Source organism: Hippopotamus amphibius, chromosome 6 (genome assembly GCF_030028045.1).
Source record: "Hippopotamus amphibius kiboko isolate mHipAmp2 chromosome 6, mHipAmp2.hap2, whole genome shotgun sequence".
NCBI lineage: Eukaryota > Metazoa > Chordata > Mammalia > Artiodactyla > Hippopotamidae > Hippopotamus > Hippopotamus amphibius.
In genome coordinates, this window is record NC_080191.1 from 149800621 (window position 1) to 149821438 (window position 20818).

General features: G+C 34.3%; 1 protein-coding gene across 3 annotated transcripts in view; it reads left to right on the forward strand.

Annotated features, from left to right (window-relative positions):
- The window catches only part of NLGN1 (neuroligin 1), an 805184-nt gene that overhangs the window by 132376 nt on the left and 651990 nt on the right, over positions 1 to 20818 (forward strand). For 2 of the 3 annotated variants that reach the window (XM_057738866.1, XM_057738867.1), the window contains exon 1: positions 15524 to 15744. The exons of the other annotated variant lie outside the window; for it this stretch is intronic. The gene's annotated coding sequence lies outside the window, so the exon portion shown is untranslated. Of the gene's footprint in view, positions 1 to 15523; positions 15745 to 20818 lie in introns of those variants that run through there. 3 annotated transcript variants of the gene reach the window in all.

Sequence of the window (20818 nt, forward strand, 5' to 3'; positions counted from 1 at the left end):
CTGTCTGACCTCATCTTCGGTTTCTTTCCCCTTTCTCTCTGCTCCAGCCACACTAGCCTTGTTGCTGCTCCATGAATAGATAGAAAGCACACCAGATACTTGCTATTCCATCTGTGTAGACTGTTTTTCAGAATTATTCATAATGAAGAGGTGCTGAGAGTAGTGGGATTATGTAAAGAATGGACTATAAGGAGTGCGGTATAACAGAGAGATGTAAGTGCTATAATTAATGGCACTGAGAGTGGCTGATGTCAGGCAGTTATTACACAGTAGGACTTTATTATTTCAAATCAGTCTAAAGAGAGCTTGAAAACATCCATCACCATATCTTGTTAGTAAATGGGTTAACTGATTCACAAATTTGTCATGATTTGAATAGGAAATAGCTTCAGGATGGAGATGGAAGCTACAGATTCTAGCTTCTCTGCTAGCTTTTAATTGTTAGGCATTGTTCCTGACCTCCCTCACCTCAATGTCAACAGCATTCAGACAAATTAGTTAATTATATGGGTTAGTAGGTCACCAAAACGTGTATAATTGGACAAACCATATGCAAATCAAGACTAAATTCTTTGGGAATTAAATAATGCTTGCAAAATTGGATTCTTTAGTGACACTCATTAACAAAGTTCTATGAAATCCTTAAATTCAGAAAAAGAATGTTTTCTAAAATAGTATCACTCTCTGCCGTACTTTATTTCTCAATACTAACTGATGCGCATCTTCCATACTTAGCCTTTCTCAAGTATTTTTCCCAACATCTGTATCCTCATCACACCAATGATTAAACATTTTCTTGTCTGTGTGCTATCGATAGCTCTACTTCAGCAGTTATCCCTTTGACTCATACCTCTTTGTTTATTTGTGTATCTCCATTTCTAGACTGTAAATCCATTAAGGATGAACTGTATCTTAGGCATCTCTTTATCTCTAGGGCTTGGTAGACTGCCTGGTATATAGTGTGTCTTCAAATTTTTATTGCTTAAAAAAGGAATGAACAAATGAAATGTAGAGAATTAGATTTTCATGCGTTTTGAAAACTGAAAAAAAGAGAGGTTTACCCTCTGTAATTCAAATATATAATGAATTATTCTAATATCAAGTGATGTCATAAGATGACACTAATGTAGAAGAAAGGTTTGCAGTGAGTTTCATTCTATGCCTCCATAGGACCTTAAGAAATTTATTTAACCCCTTTAGCTTTATATGTTAAAAAAGGATAATACCTATAATACCTATTCCTCTTATCTACTTTAATCTTTGAAGAGAATTGAGAATTGCATAATTGTGTGTGTATGTGTGTGTGTAAATTCTGAAAATCATGGTATGTTAAAGCATGTTTCCATTGCTCCATTAAAAGTGATCACCTTCTATAAAATAAGATAAATTAGAAAAGGCAGTCATCGATTTCAAGAACCCCAATTTAATATCAGGGCTGAATGTATGAACCATATGTATATGTCACTATTAATTCTAAACTGAATCATGTTTTTTTTCTTTTAGGGGTATTCTTAATCTCACTAAGTTTGAGATGTTTATGGGAAAGATGGAAAATTATGTTTTTTCTTTTTTAGAAATCTGATGTACTAGGTTTATTAAAATAAATAGGAATAAGGGAGGTATATACTGATTCAAAGAAATCAAATGTTTTTTTATGTTATCCTTCAAAATTCTTCAAATTCAAATGTTACATTTCTGTATAATTGAAATCAGAGCACAAATTTAATTTTGAATACTGTTTCCTTCACTTGCATTGTATTTTGAGCATTTTTCCATATTCCTACATAATTTCCTAATAATATTTACCAAGCATATTACCATATTTTACTTAAATATTTCACTAATTCTGGATATTCTGATTGTTGCTAATTTTGCTATTAAAAATTATATTGGAAGGAACATCTTTCCATAAATAGGTTTTCCTTCTTTGGGATTTTTTCTTTGGGTTAAATTTCTAGGCAAGGGATAATTAGTCACCAGCCTCAGTTTACTTCCAGTAAACACCCATAGAGGAAAGGGGAAATATTTTCCTTTTTAATAAAGAATTCTTCTGTTGAGCATCAAAATCCTGAAGGTAAATTAAATGAATGACAAATAATTTGAGATATGTCATGAATAATCAAAACTATTACTTAACACATGAAACCAAAAAAATTAATTGGGGAAATAGAGATAGCTTCAGAAGAAAAAAAAAAGATTCCAGGACTTATTTCTTCAACACTATATATATGTTTTCTCACTACTTTTGCATAAGGTGAAAAATGCAAAAGAACAATGGAAATGTATGGTTCTTCAAAAGTGCAGTAAGATTACTCTCCAAAAGGATTTAACACTAATAATGTACTAGTTTATCCTATCAGTTTTGTGAGTGTTGTGTACTATTGAAAATATGTTTCATTAGACATAATTTTAATAAAATTATTATATTGTTTACCTTAAAAGCAAAGGAAATAAAAGAAACCAAGGGAGAACTTGTGAGCCTTCATATAAATGTTTCTTCGCAATCTATTTATTGTGTGTTAGATTTTAAAATGCAGGTTTTCACTTCATATTCAGTTTGACTTAATCTGTAGCCATGTGCATTTGGTCACTGAGGTCTTCCATTAAATGTTTCATTTCAGTACTTAAACTCTATAAAAATGCTTCATTCTTGAGAGAAGCCTATTTTTGTTGTCTTAAAACAGTAGTCCCTTGAGTCTCATTAAGAGTAACAGGTTAAATGAAAAAATTTTTCTCCTCTGTTTTCTTAAATATATATTTCCCCACCATGGTTTTCTTTCTTTCTTTTTCTGTTTATATATCTGTTCTTTCTTTTTAATGCTATGGATTTTCCTCAAATGCTTGCTGTTTCTGGTTTCCTGTTCAAATTTATGAATAAAAGATTAGATTGTTTAATATAGGTATCTGGCAAGGTTTTCCTTTCATGGTAATGGAAGGTTTTAGAGCTGTGAATTAGGAACTGCTGACGATCATGGCTGCCCTATTTTCTGACAGTGCAATACAGCATATGCAGCAAGTTCAAGAGAGGCCCACTTCCCTGGAATGTAAACCACATTGTCCCACATTCATGCTTCTTGTAAAACATTACTTAGAAAATAGTGTTCATTCATTCTTGCATTCTGCTTTCAACATTTTTTATTTTTGCTTGTAACACTGAATAGGTTCAAAGTGCCAGTGATTAAAGGTGAAGAAGAAAGATTCTCTCCCTCAAAGAGCAATTAGTAAAAGTGCAAATGTGATAAGAGAAAAAGAAAAGTAATGGTTGACTAAAATTCCTCCATCACCCAGCTTGGGAGCGAGACCAGAGAACCATGAGAGGTGAGGTGGGGTAGGGTGGGTGTCATGATCTCTAGAGTCTGTGCTAGCTAAAGGAAGATTTGATGTATCTGTACAGGTGAGAAAGGTGAACTGGTTGAGAAGGAGGGCTGTCAAAGAGAAATTTCCAGACAAAAGGAAAGCCATGTGAAGAAGATGCTTAAGAAAAGGCATGGTGGATTTGAAAAATCACAAGTAGCTCAGCATGCTGAGAGAAGCAGTGCGTTGCGGGTGCAATGGATGGACAGGAGAGCAGGTGACTGACCTAGAGGTGGTAGCTGGGGCTGTCAACACCAACATGATCTAGAAGACATTATAAAATAGGGGAAAGAGCATTTGATTCGGAATCAAGACATGTGAACTCACTAACGGGATGAGCTTCCTGGACAAATCACTTGATGACTTCGTTTTCTTATCTGTAAAAAGAGCAAGTGGTTTTCCAATGGTGCTACAAATTGCCCTCCTAGGAGATGGAGGAGCGTGGTGGGCAGGCGCTTTGGTCCCCTAACTCCTTCCCTTCTGCTGCATCAGTTCTATTTTTACCCAAAGTATTTGCCTTATAATTTCATGTAATTTTTTGAGAAGACTTAGCCACCATAAATATTTTGAGAACTAAAAGACTAAATTATCTTAGGTCTTTCTGCCAATTTATGAAAAATAGCAATGTGTACTATTAGAAAGAATTAGACTAGGTGTCCAAGGTCTGATGTCTACACTTGACAAATCCCTGCATGACCATAAGGAATTCAGTTTTCCTCTTAGTCAATTTCTTCAGTCATAAAAAGCCACAAATATTATCTGCTTTCTTGTTTCAAAGTTTTTTTAAAAAAATAAGTCAAATAAAATTAGATATGCTAAAGTACTTAAAGTACAACCATGAATGATATTCTTTTTTTTCCCAAATATTTATTTATTTATATTTTTTTTGGCTTCGCTGGGTCTTAGTTGTGGCACATGGAATCTTTAGTTATAGCATGCATGTGGGATCTAGTTCCTTGGCCAGGGATCGAACCTGGGGCCCCTGCATTGGGAGTGTAGAGTCTTAGCCACTAGACCACCAGGGAAGTCCCCATGATTGATATTCTTAAGGAAAATATCACCTATACTGAAAGATCTTTCTATGTACTAGAATCTCATCTCAAAGATGCTCCTGGCACGGAGGATTTGGTTATTTTATGGAAGTATCACACACTTCTATGTCACACATTTCTTGGCTCAGATTCCTTTACCTAGAAGTGAGATAAAAATCTCTATAGTGGACAGTTTTCTCCACAACTTTCAAGATGTATCAGAATGAGTTTTATTTATTTTAAATTTTTTAAATAAAAATTAATATTAATAAGCATTATATAGTTCATTGACCAGTGACGGTAACTCTGTATCCTGGGATGTTTCCTTTTTTATTTTCTGTTGGCTGCATCACGCAGCTTGCAGGATCTCAGTTTCCTCACCAGGGATTGAACCTGGGTCACCGCAATGAAAGTGCTGAGTCCTAACCACTGGACTGACAGGAAATTCCCTCCAGGATGTTTCCTTGAGTTATTTATTCCCTCTCCAAGTATATGTTAAGTTGACATACTATGTGTGAAATAAAATGTATATATTGTTCACAGTACATTCCTTACAAAGCTCTGAGGAGTAGGTTTAGGTGTTTGGTTTTTTGATTGTTGGTGGTGGTGTTTTAGTACAGCATTTACAAAACCAAAAAACCTTTCGCTTATTAATGCTGGTCACTCCCAATAGCAGAATTTAGACATGTATTGCGTTAAGAGATCTTTCTCTATCCAGGCTGAATAGGGGGAAAATTGAGGAAAATAGATAATTCTGCTTTTCTACAAATAATATGGCCATTTCAATATTGCAGGTGAGGAAAGCGAAACTCAGGGGCAATAAAGTGTCACTAGCAAGTGGAACACTTAGGAATTGAACCCAGGTCCATCTGATAGCAAGCAAATCCTGTGCATATCACTCTGTGCTAGCAAGGTCCAATTTAATTCAGTTAAATACACTTAATATAATATACACGTATGCATTATATGTATGTTAAAAACCAGAGAGGTAGCAGAGGAGAAAGAGAGAATGAGAAAAGGAGGGAGGCAGGCTATATTGAGACTTTGTTTTCTGTTTTATTGCTACTATTATTGTTATTATTTTGTCTTTTACATTGCTTCCTGGTCTACTTCTTGATGTATTCAGGGAGACAGAGGATAGAGAAAGATTTTTTTTAACTTTGCCAATATTAGGAGTCAAAAAAGATGAAAGAACATTGGCATTATATCATAAAATTTCATTTCAAATGTATGTAGCCAAAATTAAGGTTGATATTGAGTTGTATTTTGATTAGTTTGTTTTAGATTATATTAATTTTGAAGCTTTTATTAAAAACACTCTATTTATAACCCAAAGTTCTTTGTAACTCAATTAAATACTATCAATGATATACCTTTTCATAAAATATGGTTGATTAATTAAATAGAAGTATTCATATTATATTGGTGAGTAAACCAGAAATAAGGAGAACTTATTGCACTAGAAGATAGAGCAAGATACTAGATGTTAAAATTTGATTAAATAAAATTAAAATTCAATTTGAAATTTAATACTTAAATAATTTATATCAGGCTTCCTATAAATAAATAGTATGAAGTAGCATTATTGGAAAGCATATTTCCAAAAACAGTTGATCATTTTAGATTTTCAGTTTTTAAAAATCTATGCTCTAACTAAGGCAGGCTCCTACTAAAGCTTCTTATTCATACCCATCATTCGACTAATTTGCTTAATGGACAGTCCTGGTTACAAAACAAATTCCTTTGGAAACTTTAATCCTCAAAAAAAGAGAAAAGAGCACAGGACATCAAAGAACATTCATTGGATGTTACAGAAGAATGATTGTTCAACTTTCAAGGGGGATCTACTCAACTACTCCATCATTCAGCTCATACTTCACAGTTTTGTGCAGAAGAAAATTATGAGTGGTTTTTATAGAAGGCCTTGGATGGAGTCAAGATAAATAAATCAAGCCACATTTTTGATCTGCCATCCCAGTAACTCTAATAAAAAGATTTTATTCTGATTTGACATACACTTAGTGAACATATGTGAATGTGCATTCTAGAATTTCAGTTGATGTCGAGAACAAGAAACTCTGTTTTCTGGAATTCTGTTTGAAAAACAGGACAGTTATCAATTTTCATGGTGTTTTTCCTGTAATAATTCAAAGATAGTAGATATTAGTTCCAAGAATACATCTTCAAGTATTTTTAGAACCCTATTAGATAACTGATTTAGACTTGGAACCTTAAAACTAATTTAAATCACCTTCAGGCTTTCTTACCATTTCCTCACCATCATATTCTTTTCTAGTTCGAACATCATTTTTCTCTATGGAGAGATTGGAAGCTAGGGTTTAACAGTTTGCTTTTCTCTTGGTCATTTGTTCATATTACCTAGTTGGCCCCAAGCAATATCATTTTTATCCTATCCTTGGTTATCTTTTTGCTCTGAAAATATCAGAGAAATTTCTTTTCTGTTATCCTTAGGATTTTTCACAAACATCAGACAACTCAGTATCATTAGGTAATCATATTCTTCTTTCATGTTATTTTGTTGTTCTTCCTTTTTCAGTTTTTCTTTTTAAATATACTTCTGAAGTACAAAGTTATAAGAAAATCATCCATTTAATCATCCTGATTCCTTTAAATTCCTTTATGATTTTTAATCTGGATTGTTATAGATAAGAGAATTTTAGAATCATCTATAGAATAATATATGAATTTTTCTTTTTAATTTGTTTCTTACAGTCTAATGCTGCATTATTCAATATGGTAGTTACTTACATGTGGATATTGAGCTCTTGAAATGGAATTGGACACCTAGGTGTCCAATATACAGATTAGATTTTGAATACTTTGTATGAAAAATTACAAAATATCCTTGTATTTTTGATAGTGTTGCATGTGAAATACTTTTTAAAATATATTGAGCTAAATAAAATAAATTACTGAATTTAACTTGACCTGATTCTAATTCTTTGTAAAAATGTATGATACAAAATGTAAAATTTATGTCATGCACATTGTGTTTCTATTGGATAACACTGATTATTCTCAGAATACTTTTAATATTTTAAATTAATTGTATTATCTTCCTATTGCTGCTGTAATAAATTACCATAGATTTGGTGACTTAAACAACAAAAATGTATTAATTTGTAGTTTAGGAAGTCAGAAGTCTAAAGTGCGTTGGCAAGGGCTGTGTTCTTTGGAGGCTCAAGGGAGGAATCCATTTCTTTGCCTTTTTTAGCTTTTAGAGGTCACCTGTGTTCCTCGTCTTATAGCCCTTTCTTCTGTTTTCTAAGCAGTGTAGCATCTTCACATCTCTGTCTCAGTTTCTCTCTATGATCTCTGCTTCTGTTATCACATCTCTGACTCTGACTCTTCTGCCTCCTTCTTATAAGGACCATCGTGATTATATCAGGCCCATCTCAAGACTGTTAATCATATCTACAAATTCCCTTGTGTCATGTAAGGTAACATATTCAGATTCCAGAGATTAGGATGTGGACATTTTTGGAGGGCCATAGTTCTGCTTACTATATTAAATACATTTAATGTTATGCTTCCTTGGTTTGTTTGTTAATTACAATTTTTAAAATTTGGTTTAAGAACAATAACACTTTAATACAAGCAACCAAACAAACAACAACAGGTCTGAAGTGGTGTGGTGCAGTGGCTTCTTATCTATCAATGCCTTGGACTACAGTGTGACCTTAGTTACATCAGTCATTTGCCTTCTTAGGTTTTTTCTATTTAGCAAAAAGAGATTTGGGGAGTCTATGCAAGGACTATAGAACTGTAATTCTTTGGGTCACACACAGTTCAAATGTACTCTACTTGTTTTAATGATTAGTTTGAATCCTGGGATAACTAATTTCAGCTATACGATGTTACCTATATCTTTTATCAGACTTGTGAATGATGAGGATATGAATTATGCATTGGTTTAATGTATTGCAGATAGCCAAGAATTATACTTGCTTCATTGTATAATAAGTAAACTCTGCTTTTCTAAACTAACTTATAACTCTATTAACTCTGTGACATAACAAATCTTACTTTGAACTTTTTTGATATTATCTTCTCTGCATAATCTACGTAAGCAACTACTTTTTAAAAATTGCTATTTTCTCTCTTTCCTCCTCTCCCTCCTTTCTAGTAAACTTAGAAACAAATGTTCAAGATTTCATTTTTAAAATAAAAAAAAAAAACCCCATCATTTATTCGTTTGCTTATCTCTAGGGAGGTTTGGGAAATTTTTAGAGGAAAAATCAAAGTGCTTAAGCCAAAGGTCATGATTTTTATAATGGATGTTTGGAAAGGTGAACAGCTTCTTAGGTATTGAGTGTAATATGGTTTTATCGTTCTATTTGATTGCATCATTATATTGTTTGTTTCCAGGTATCAGAAATGATTTTATTCACATACAACCAAAAAGCAAGCTCAAAATCTAAATAGATGTGGTTTTCAGAAAAACTCATCATTTTGAAACATTTGTGACATAGTTCCGAGTTTGATGTAAATAATCAAAAGTTAACTGAAGAGGCAGATTTATGTGTTCAGAGATCCTGAGAGGGAGACAAAAACAGACAGAGACAGAAGGAGAGAGAAAGAAAGAGATGGAGACACACACAGAAACACACAGACATAAATACACACATATGGGGTGGGGGTGGGGGGGTGGGCGGGGAGGAGAGAGTGCGCGCCCCCACGAGGGAGCACGGGAGGGGGGGATCCATTCCCTTTTAAGATGTAATTTAAAGGTCTCCTTTATTTAATGTTTTAGGAAATTATGGAAGTAAATATTTTGGGACAGGTGGATGATGCTCGTTAAATCACTTATTGAACAATAATGAAAATCCAGGCTAGTGTTTACTTTTAATTGTGTAATTAGCATAAAATCCTATTCAGAGAAGAAAGAGTAACCAACCCATGTCTGTGAAGTCAATGAGATGGCAATGCCATTGGGCTAGAACTAAAAATTTTCTTTTCCGGCTTGAACTACAGGACATTAATTTTCATGTGACTTTTCCATAATTAGGTCAAATTTTACAATAAATTTACTAATACTGGAAACATAGACTCAAATAAGCTCATATTATACAATAAACTTTAATGGATGATGTACAATAGGATGGTTTCCTGGTTGTATTTATTTGGTACCAAAGGAATACTTTTAATACTTATTATAAGATACATTCTACACTACAGTGTATTAAAATTAATCACGGTATGATGCAGTCAAAAGCAGCTAAAATATCAAGAGAATCTGCTATGACAGTTATGAGAGAGTCAGCATAAACACTATTAAATCTTGCAAATATATATAATCTAGAATTTTAAATAAATCTGATATTCCACAAAATAATAATGTATTAAGCTATTAATGACTAAAATCTTTGAAGTTGAAAATGTATGTATTTTTAAGTAAAGGATAATTGTACCAATTAAATATAAATATCAATTACATAAGTTTAAAAAAGAACTCCTTCAAAAAGACATATAACAGATTCTTGGTTATGAGCATAATAGCACAAATATTTGGAAGTTTTTAATAGTTCAAAATGATTTAAGTTTGTTTTGTATTTTGGATGTATTTCTGACTAAGCCCCTGAGCTTTGAAAATACATTTCATTATCTCAAACCAGCCTCGATAAAGAAACCCCATTTCTCTATGTAACAGTCTCATCCTAGAATATCTAGTCTTGATCTTTCCTTCTTTGGTTTCCATTGCAGATCTTCAAACCAAGAAATATAAAGATGCATCTGGTAAATTTAGCATTCAAGCAGGTGTGTTCTCCCAGTACATACCTGAAATATTCAGTATCAGTCAAGTGTTTTAAGCAGTCTTTTCTAATTAAGCAGGATTGTGTGAGCAGATTCTTCCCTGTAGAAAGAACCTCTTCTGAAACAGCCACCTTTGCAGTAGTTAGGCCTTGTAGTGTTGCACCACTTTTTATTTTTATGCCTTTCATAATTCCCAACTGCCGTTCATTTAGATTCAAGACTTGAGCACTTAAAATGAGGTTATATCAGGGGAGTTTTGAAGATGGTAGAGGAGTATTTTTTCCCAAGACTTGCCTGTGAAATATGTTTTACAATATTTTATAAGGTATTTATTTTTTCCAGATGCAGACTACTCTTTCATAACATCCTAAAATGTTTACTACCAGACAGAACTTGATTGATTTGACGTGTCATAAAAGTGTACCAATTATCAATTCTCGCCCAAAAAAATCACAATTCTCGTTTCATAATGACTTTTGTATTAAAAGCAACAATTAAATACTTTCTCATCTGTTTTTTAGTAGAACCATGCCATTTCTTTACATGATCCATTTGGTATTAATCAGTCATTTTTTAACTCGCTTACAGTACAAAAATTGAAATAGGACATGGAATCCTACCTACTGTGGGTTTTAGCACAGCTGAAATTTTAGTGGCATAATCAAATTGGAATCCCATATTCCAGTTGGCGCTCAAGTTTGCCCTTCTTGGCCCTTCATTTCCCTTTATTGTTAGTCATAGCATTTTTTACTTCCTTCCTCTATTTCATTCTCTGAAGAGAGACTAGTGAGCCCAACCAATGTAGAGAATAAATGTTTTCTTCATGTACTGACTAGTTTCACTCTTTGATCTATTGTCATTCATTCACTAATCATTTGTACTATGAGGAATATAAAGATTAAGTTTCTATCATCTTGGTAAAGTAAATCACCAAGGGAAAAATGAATTTTATTCATATTTTATTCTCACCTTCCCACTTCTCCTTCTTTTCCACCTTCATTGACTCTTTCAACCTGTCAGATAAGTTTGCACTTAAACACACTGAAAATGAACCTTCAATTTTATATTAATATCTATATATCTTCAGTATGTATGAAGCATTAATTCAGAATAACTGCTAATCATTTACAATCAACAAATCAATTTTCAATAGCAAACTCAGGGTTTGTGGTATCTGTTTTATTTTTTATTTTATTTTTAATTAATTAATTTATTTATTTTATTGGCTGTGTTGGGTCTTTTTTGCTGTGCGCGGGCTTTCTTTTTAGTTGCGGTGAGTGGGAGCTACTCTTCGTTGTGGTGCGCGGACTCCTCACTGCCATGACTTCTCTTGTTGCAAAGCATGGGCTCTAGCCGTGTGGGCTTCAGTAGTTGCAGCACATGGGCTCAATAGTTGTGGCTCACGGGCTCTAAAGTGCAGGCTCAGTAGTTGTGGCACACGGGCTTAGTTGCTCCACAGCATGTAGGATCTTCCTGGAGCAGGGATCAAACCCATGTCCCCTGCATTGGCAGGTGGATTCTCAACCACTGCGCCACCTAGGAAGCCTGCTGTTTGTTTTAAAGTCAGCTCTTCTGCGATATGTTTTGTACTAGGCCCAGTATGCAAGAAGTATTCAATAAGTGGTTGCTGAAAGAATATGTCAACCTCTCCAGATTTCAGAAATATTATATCTGCTTCTTACCCCTTGTCTGTTCTATTCTCAGAGGAAATGAAATTGTCCTTTTACTCTTTCTTTATAAGAAAACTTCTTTGCTTATTGCCCAGGAACACTGTTCTGAATGGTTGACAATCTATTGTTTGATGATTTGTCCAGACATCTTTCCTGAGGTCACTGTGAGTTGAGAATATTAACTGGTAATATAGCTCATTTTACTTCTAAGATTGGGCTCTAAAAAAAAAATTCTTCCTTAATATTTGGTATCCTCTCTTATTTTGCATGAATTATGAAAAATACTATCTTATGACTTTGAAATGAGATTTCCAGTTCTCATATTTCACATCAACAAAGCCTCCTTATTTGAATTCACATGTGTGTTTTAAATATTCTGGAAGAATTTTCTTCTTTGTTGTAGTTTGGCTTAGGGCTACTCAGGATTTGGTGGTTTCCAGTTAACTGGTGAGAACTGGACATGATCAGCTGATCATGTTCACATGCCTGTTTCACTGTTTCAGAGGCCCTGTTGCTATATGAAAGGAGTCACAGGAAAATACAAAAAAAAAAAAAAAAAAAGCTAGCTAAGCATTACTTTTTCCCCCTGTTTCAACCATGTTTTTCTCATTTAAGTGGTGATTTTTACTTGCTAGCTGGAAATTTTTATACCCCTTATAGAAATAAATAAGCATCTATGCATTTCCAGTTCTTAGAAATATAAAGTACTACAGATTTTTTAAAAATCTATGTAGATTTAAAAAATCTATATAGACTTCTATGCAAACCGTACATTATGAAATTCTGAACTCCTATACTATCATTTTTCACTTCTACATATATTTATTCTAAATAGAATTTTTTCTAAAACTACAAGTATTTGTAGAAATCATCTAATTTAAATATTTCATTTTAAGAAAATGGTTCAGACATACAAACAGTTTATAATGTAATATTATAAACACCTGTGTGGTCAAGATTCAGTTTGAGAAAGAAAGCGCTGAACATTGGGTTGAAGCCTCCCAGGATGTCTTTCCAATTTCATTAACTTCAGTTCATCCCAGAGATAACCTATGCCCTGAATTTTATGTTTATCATTTTCATGCATGTTTATATACTTTTGCTATGTATACATATGTTAAGATAATAGATATAATTAGATATATTAATAGATATAATAATGTCTTAAAACTTGATATATAAATATATCATCCCACAAGTGTCTTTCTGCAACTTTGCTTTTGTTGTTGCTGCTCCACATAGCATTTTTGAGATGCAGTCATGTAACTCAAGTAGCTATAGTGCATTCATTTTCCTTTTTATTGCATCTAATATTGTAGTATGTGAATATTCTATAAATTCCTTTTTCACTTATGTATCCAAAGGTGCTTTTATTTTTTCTCTTCCAAGTAATTCTGCAATGGGTATTTTCTGTGCATGCATAGAGACATAGAGAAGAATGCAGGAGTGGAGAGACAGGATTTGGGGATGGAAGAATCTTTATTGCTAAACTTCTCTTAGAAGCTGTACTAGTACCTGTTCTTCACGGTTTCTCCACATCCTCATAAATATTTCATATTGCTGGACTTATAAAATTTTGCCAATTTCATAGTTGTGAAATGATATTTCATCATTTTAACTTGCATTTCTCTAATAACTAGGGAAATTGAATACTTTTCTCAGATGTTTATTGAACATTGAGAATCCTCTTCTCTCAACTGACTGTTTATCTAGTTGGCTTATTTTTTTGTATAATATTTTTGTCTATAGATTTATAAGAAATCTTTATGTATTTGAATACTAATCCTTCTTTGGTTATATAACCAAAGATACTGCATGGCAAATATATTCACTCAGTCTATGCTTTGACTATTTTGATGTACTTACGTATTTTCATATGCTTAATCTATTGTATGAGTAATTCATCTCTTCCTTATTGCCCTCTAATGCCATGTGTTATTGTGGGGATATATTTTTAAGCCCTCTATTTTGTTCCCCTGGACTGACTTGTATCTCTGAACCAAAGCTATGTTGCCTCAATTACTGTCATTGTATTTTAAGCCTTAATAGTCAATACAGAAATTTCCTATACCTTGTTGTTCAAAATTGTATTGACAAGTTTTGACTCTTTCCTCTTGTAAACACACTTTAGAATTAACTTTTCAAGTTCTATGAAAAATTACAGTGAGCTTTCAATAATAATTACTTTAATTTTATAGATTAATTTACAATTGAGTCTTCCATCCAGGAACAACTATACTTATTAATTTATTTGAGTTTACTCTTTAATTTTAATAGATAAATTAACCCTGGGTCAAAAGTGACTGCTCAAAGTCACATAGCCAATTAATAACAAAACCAATGGTAGAAGGAAGATCTCTTGACTCCTCAGTAGCTCCTACACTAAAAAGGTTTAATTATTTAGTCAATTAAGAAAGAAGATCTTGGAGTCCTTGTAGCTACTGCACCCACCAGCAGGAAAGTGAATTCAACTTCCCAAGTTTACTAGGCCCTTGATAAATCAGAGTGTAGTCAGAGGGCTTGCTTAGAAATGCAGAATTTCATCGCTTCCCTGGTCCTACTGAATCAGAATCCTCATTTTTAAAAGATCCCTGGGTTATTGGTAGGCACAGTAAAGTTTATGAAATACCGCTTAGCGAACGGAATCCTGAAATTCATTGCATTGGTTTTCTTCTTTAAATCTGTCAAAAATGTATAGATGGTTTTTTTCTTTAAAAGCTGTCAAAAATGTGTGCGTGTATCTATATATATATATGAATATTCCTTTAAAGGAAACAAAATGTTAAGGGTTTTTCTAAAAACAGCATACCTCAGGAATACTGAGGCTTCTTTTGGTATCTGTAGTTATTTAGGAAACAAATACATTTGCTTTGAAATCACTAGCTGCCCCAAATTGGCCTTTTAGCTACTATATGCCATTGGGGAAGATTCTGTAGAAAAAAAGATGGAATACTGGGGAGACAGAAGCACAGAAGATTCAGTCTTTAAAGTAAAACAAAGAAGAAAGATCAGAAGATTTTTTTCAAGTAGTCGCTTACTATTCATGTTAATCTTCGTTCAGCCTTCTTCTTGTTTCACTACTATAGCAGCCAGTTATCTATAGGGGAGAGGAGAGGAAAGAAAAAAAAAAAAAAGGTGAGGAGAGGGGATTAAAAAAAAGAAAAAGGAAAAAAAAGTGAGATCCCTGCAATATCACCTCAAGCCACTAGGGGTATCTTTGTACCATTTTTCATCCTGCACTGATTTGGAGTAGAAACCTATATTAGGGGAAAACCAGGGTCCTCGGCATTTTTTGCGAGCAGTGCACCCAGAATCCAAAAAGATTTTAAAAAGAAAGAAAGAAAGAACCCACAGTTCTTTTGGTCATCCGAACAGGACTACGGAATCGCTCTACCGGACGTCAGCACCAGGGATTCATTTTTGAGGTCAATTTCCAATCGAGATAAATCTATTGGATTAGTAGGATTATCTGATTGCAGCTGAAAGAAGTAACCTTGTTTGATCATTTGTATTTCTTGCCTGATGGTCGGATTTACATGGAGGTGGCATTGGGTCCCAAGGATTCTGGATCGTGGTTGCATCTGGGGAGAAAAAAGGATCAATCGACACGTTTTGGAAGTGTCCGTGGGTGAATAAAAAAAGAAAAAAAAAAAAAAAAAAGGAAGGGGGGGCTTGCAAAACTGAGATTGCGGCTGCTTAGAGAAGAAGAAAAAATAAAGGAAGCATCTCGAATTCTGAAACAAGAATCACCGGGTGCTCGAGATTCCAAAATAAGCGTCTAGGAACTGGTAAATACTTTGAGCAATTCAGCTTGAATTTGACGGCGAAGTGTTGTAGAAACTGTCTCCTTGAATTACTGGAAGGGGACTGGGGGAAGATGAGGGGGCTTCCTCTGTGGATTTATCTTACTGAGGGTAAGTTCGGGGTCTTTTATTGGGAGTGGGCTGCCTGGGTCTGTGTGCCGCCGCGCGGAAGGTGCTGCGGACGCGGTGCCTGTGAATTCGGAAGAAAAAGGGGGTCGTAAACCACCTCGCGCATCTCCTGTGGATCGCTAGGGAGCTACCTAGATCGAGTTTAAAAACCTTGTTTTGTGGCGTCGGTGGGGAAGCCAAGTAACCCTCCAAGCTCTCAACTTTGCATTGAAAATCTCTCAGTTGGGAGATCCCTCTTGGATCTAGTGCTTTCTCCTAGTGATACTTTGAGGAGAGGCGGTAGCGATGCCTTGGAAAACCTGCATGTGGCGGGGGAAAGCCCAAGTAGAAATCGCTGCTGCCTCGGCCGCGGTTTTGGTGGCTGTCTTGGCTTCTGGGGGTATTTTGCAGGGGGAATTGGCCGTTTCATATTGTCTCTTTCTCCCTGCCTCTTTCTTCCTCCCCCTTCCCGCTTCTCCCTCCTCTCAGCCAAACACTAAAGGGTTACAGGGTCACTGCATCAGTGAGACAGTAGAACTGGGTGACTGGCCACACATGTTGTCTTGTAATTCACTTGCACGACTTCGCTTAATACAGCCCAAGGTAACTTTCTTCGAGTGGGACGAGTCCAGGAAGCCGTTGCAGCCTTTCTGCCCAGGGCCCAGGCTGGCAAGTGCGCCAGGCAGCCGGCTGCATTTCTGATGCATCCCAACCCTGGCAGCCTGGCCACTTACTGGCTTTTCTTTCCAACTCAACGGTGCGCGCGTTCCCAGACATTTTCTTGAAGCTGAGTTCAGGGATTTTTTTTTTTCTTTTTCTTTTAAAATGTTATTTCATTGCTCTCAATAAAAGCTCATCTTTATTTACAGAAGGGAAATCAATTTCAGCAGATATAATTAAAATTAATCACTCAAATGAGTGAATATTGACTTAGGAAACTAAAAGTTGCTTTGGAATCCAGAAATGCATATTATTCTGAACCAATTTTGGAGTCTACATAGGTTCAGAACAATTACATATAAAGAAGTGACTCATTTAAAATATGTATATAGGTATGTTAAATAAGTTAATGGACTCCCCTCCCTTTATAAGCTTCTAATACCTCAGCATCATAATTTTAATTGGCTTTTCCTATTTAAGGCCAACTTGTTAAATTTTAAACCTCAGACATTCAGCTGCATTAGAATAAAATGTAGATATATAATCATTAAAATATAAAATAATGTATTTTCTACATTTTAATCTTTTAAAGAAAAGCATCAAATATTTTTTCAGAGGTTTCTGTTTACAGATTATGAAATGTATGTATGGTTTTAGCATTGAAGCCTCTTCATTAAGTGTGAACTCATTGAAAGGCAACTCTTCAATGTCATCTAAAGCACTCATCATCCCAATACTTATTTCAGGAATTCCAGATACATCAGGCATTCTGGTATTAAAAGAGGAGCCTCGCCAAACTTTCTTCCTGGGTTTGTGTTTATATGTGTTTCTTAAATCTAAATTCCAAAATGAGAACAATGCCATTCCTTTCTCTTTTTTAAGTAAATAGCAAAAATATGAAATTCTCGTCTCCCAAGGATTCTACAGTGGAAAAGTTATTACTTATTTCTGCAGACTTTGTGTAAGCTTTTCTAGAAATGGTAAAAACAGCAAGAAATAGTTTCTACAAGCCTAAGTGTTAGTTTTAAGAAGATATCTGAGAGGCTGGGTTTGCCTTTTTTTTTTTTTAACGCAGCTCTAAGTCACGTGGTTTATGTGCATGCAAGAACTAGAAGAATGGATATTCTGTGTTTCGGTACATTCTAGCCACTGATCTTAGCCACATAGTCCACTAATATGAACATCTTTTTCAAAGTTTAAATTAAAAAAGACAGCTAGCAAATAACATTATATGATAATAGTAAATAAATAATGAAGGTGAATGGGAGATGGACTGGAATTCATCTTTTTAGGCTAGTAGAGAATATAATGTTGATACTATAAAAGTAGGTGGAGAATATGAAATATGAAAAAGGAAGTCAATTTAAAAATTAACTTGCATATTTCACACGACCAACCCAGTGGTTGTGGCACGTGCCATGGTGCTAAAGCCAGAAGAGTCAGCTTAAAGTGGCTTTGTCATGGCCGAACAATATTTTCCTCTGTCAAGAATACTCAATACTTTGTAGTCCCTCGTTCCATTTTCTCTTGGCAGTGAAAATGAAAAGAGCGAAACTTCGGATCACTCTATGGTTTCTACAGGCAGTTCCTCCATTTAACTTTGGTATACTTTGTAGGTGGTAGATCCACTTTGGAAGGTTAATAATGATAGAAATAAAAATAAACAGAACCATAAAAAATTTTTACACACCACACAAAAAAATTTTAAGCTATAGCCAGTAAAGGAAGAACAAGGTACCCAGTTACATAAAAGTTTTCTATTAATAGAGTGGTTGACTCTAAGAACTATTGAAAAACCTGAAGAGTTCACTTAGAAAATTAACTACATTTGCTCTACTTTATCCAAATACATTTTTTTTGGTCATGATTATTAAAAAGAACATGGTGGCCTTGATCAGCTGTTTCAGTTTTGCTGTTGAATAACACAAAATGCGGTAGTTTTAGGTAAAGAAATAGAAACTCTTAATTAGCCCTGAAAGTTGCAAGCACAGTTCCTAATGTATATGACAAGAAATGGCATTGGATTCCCCAAAGCTTATCACCATGGAAAAACTGATGTTGATTCACTGGTGCTTTGCTGCACCTGTCCCTCGAAAGCTTTCCATGTGTTCTAGCTGGCCTAACATTCAGGGGGTGCTGAATACATTTGCTACAGATTCATTCCAAGAGTTTGAGACATTTAAGTACAGTTAAATGTTATTCTACAGTTAACCAAATTTTTTTTAAAGAAAATTGCTACACACTCTTAATTGAAAGCATAATGAAAAGGGCAATCCTTTTTTAATGATTTGTTGAAATTTAACATATAGCATCTCAAAATGCAAATCTTCCATCTCTTTTGCTTTATTGAGAAATGCAAAAAAAAAAAAAAACTTACAAAGCATCAATTTTTAATATTTCAAATTGGCAAAGCCCAGAAACATTTTTAAAAAATTAGCGTATAGAACACTCATGATGAATTTTGGGTGTCTTTTTAAATGCCTTTTGAAAGATAATTTTAAGCCTTTTGAGGTAGCTAACCTCTTAATCTTGTGGGATAGCAACATTCTCAACAGTTCCTAAGAATATTTCCTTAATAGTAACAGGTTTGATTATTTTTGCTTTGCTATTAATGACAACACATTGACAATGTCAAATGTTGCTATGTTACTATAAAAGGATATGAATTATTTCTGCCTTCAGTATCCCCCAGCCCCGCCCAAAAAAAAAAAAAAAACAACCAAAACACCTATTAGGTAGCAAACATGTTTGCAACAGAAAGACTGCCAACTCTAAGCTTAACTGAAGTCAGAGAAAACTAGTAAATCACTCCAGGCATTTGAAATTATTAGACATTAAACTTTTGGGGGATTTTATATGAATTCTTTTTATAACAGTCAATATAATTTCTTCTGTGCCTATTTCCGTTGCATGTAAGAGAAGTTCTAGTCAATGGCAAAATGCTTTACTGCTGCCATTACTGCAGACTTTATAGATGAGAGATGTGTCAGCATGTTAGCTTTAGCAGTAATGCCTCTTTTGTGTGAAACCTTATGGGCCTTGCAGGCACTCTCTCATCCTGACACTCATAAAATGTTCAATCCCATATTTATTATTTAATTTTCTTCCTATGTATAGCAACAGAGCACTTCAATATATGAATGTGTAACCAAAAAATGACAGGCAAGCGTGAATGGGACTAATGAGTTTTAATAATATGCATATTAGGGACTGCTAAAGGAAGTTTAATTAAGAAAAACAAGTTGAGCATGAAATTCATTTTGGAACAAATGCAAGATAAGTTATTGCTACGGATGTAAAATCAAAAACCACAGGGATACATAACAGGAAATAAAGTTCCAGGCTGAGACTAGACCTACTAAATGCAGTTCATATCTTAGAACGTGCGTTTAAGTTGATGAGCTTGGGTCTGACTTATGAAGTTGAAGAATATACACTTTTTCACAGTTTTCACTCTTCTATAGCAGTTTTGGTTTAGTATATTGACTTTGTATCTAGGGATGTTCTGCATTAGTTCCCTTGAGACAGGCCACACAGTAGCCTTTCATTTTTCTGTCGTCTACTTTTCTAATACCACATATGCCTGCAGTTAGAGCTACCTGCTGAAACCTACACCATCCCTTTGGGTGTGCTGTAAGTAGTGCTTCAGTAAGAGATCTGCTTATATATCAGTTTACCTGCACCTATAGTTCTGTTTAATTTTTGTCATAATTTAGAAAATAAGTAGATTTATTTATCTGTTTGCTTGCTTATTTATTTATTTGGTAGTGGCATTGTATATCAGGGCAGAAATTGGAGAGGAGAGAATATTAGACAAATATTTCCTTAGAATGTGGTTTTCTTACATTTTGTCTGTATTTAAATAATGTAGGTACATTCTGGAAAGAGCGAAGGAGTCAGGCAATAATATGAAGGTCTTATATATGCTCCTCAACAACTGCCTTTTTGGAAACATCCGATTGATAGGCTAATTTATTCTTTGTACAGATCTTTGGCATCACTTACATGTAACAGTAGTTTTTTCTTCTTTGAAACACCCAATAAATATTGAGTCTTCAGAAAAAAAGAGGTTAGTTGTAACATTTCAAAGTGAATTGAAAATCTTGTTGTCTTTTTTTAGATAGTTATGATGAATACTTTCATACTCTCATGTGGAATAGTATACGATTGGAACTTTAACATGGTCACACATTAAATCGATGAATACTGATTTGATAAAAACTAATTTGGAATTATCACTAGCATAAGTTTTTCCCATAGGACAACCATTTCTCTTGTGATAGAACTGACCAGGAAAACAGTGATTACGACATATCACATTGACCAAGAGTTGTCACAATATTCACACCTGAAAATCATACTTGAGCCATCTGTTAGTTACCCATTATGCTAAAAGGGGTAAGGATTCACTTCAGTA